The sequence below is a fragment of the Octodon degus genome, unplaced genomic scaffold (genome assembly GCF_000260255.1).
Source record: "Octodon degus isolate 3935 unplaced genomic scaffold, OctDeg1.0 scaffold00047, whole genome shotgun sequence".
Classification (NCBI taxonomy): Eukaryota; Metazoa; Chordata; class Mammalia; order Rodentia; family Octodontidae; genus Octodon; species Octodon degus.
Genome location: NW_004524623.1, coordinates 13,427,515 through 13,428,687, shown reverse-complemented (window position 1 = coordinate 13,428,687; position 1,173 = coordinate 13,427,515). Strand labels below are relative to the sequence as shown.

The following is a 1,173-nucleotide window of genomic DNA, read 5'->3' as shown; positions in this document are numbered from 1 at the left end:
GTGTGTGTGTGTGTGTGTGTGGCTGGCTCAGCCCACCCTGGGGGCAGGGCTGATGTGGCATGTGGTGCTGGGGATTGAACCCTAAACAGATACTTTAGACCACTGAGCTATCTTACCAGTCCCCCAAAAAGGTGTCCTGCGGCAGTGGCTGTGGACTGCATTTTCCAGGAGTCAGATCATCTCCGAAGTGCCCCAGGGTATCCTGTACATCTCCCAGGAATGGACTGCTGTGTGACTCCAAGGAAAGGGCTCCCCAGCCCCTGGACCTGCGGCTAAGACTGCAAGCATTGCCAGGACTGGGAGGGACTGAGGTCCTGCAACTTGGGCAGAGGAGAGGAGTGCGTCGTGGCCGCATGGCTAACCTGCAGGCATCTTAGGGGATGGCCGTGGTGGCCTTTCCTATCGCCTTTCCATTTGAGTTCTGGGGAGGTTTCTTACAGCCAGAAGCAGTCTTTGAAAGCTTGGTCTACACTCACTTGTCTTCCTCTTTGCATGGCCTCTTAATGTGTCTCAGCAGGTGGCCTGCGGGCAGCTTCCCTTGCCCTGTCACCTGTCTCTGATGACCCAGTGCGCTCCTTCTCCCTAGCCCAAATCATTGGAACCACATCAGGGTTCTTTGCCCTGAGAATCTGTCTCTGAAACAGAAATTCTGTCAAAACCACCTCTGTAGCTGAGCAGACCAACAAGCAGCCTCCCCGTGCTCCATGGGGCTCCTGCGGCTCCAAATGCTTCCAATCCAGCTGGGTCCAGAACCCCGAATCAGGCTACTTTTGCCTGTCACCCAGCCTGTACAGGGTCTGCAGTGGTGGTCCTGACCCTTACCCAGGAGACCCGATGCAGGGGGGGCGCCGACTACCACAGCCCCACCAGCACTGCAAGGCTGCTCTCCTCTGGCTGGAGCCAGCACCAGCCCAGGGACACCAGTGCCCTACCCAGGGACAGTGGGAGCAGCCACTCCTCTAGGCATCTCCGCAGCCCGCAGCCTCCAGCACAGCTGCTGAACAAACAGCTTCCACCCTGTACGTCACCAGTATTGTTGCTTTCATTCAGTCTTTCCTGTGCTGGGATGGGACCCTGTGTGTGCCGGGCCAGCATCCTGCTGAGGTACATTCCTGTCCTATCACTCAGATTTTACAGCACGTTCTAAATCAGACTTGGCAAAGGAGATGGAAA

At 56.8% G+C, this 1,173-nt stretch overlaps 1 protein-coding gene across 2 annotated transcripts in view; it reads left to right on the top strand.

Moving 5' to 3' along the window:
* Amn1 (antagonist of mitotic exit network 1 homolog) overlaps positions 1-1,173 on the top strand; it is a 65,277-nt gene that overhangs the window by 48,793 nt on the left and 15,311 nt on the right. The gene's annotated exons all lie outside the window — the stretch shown is intronic.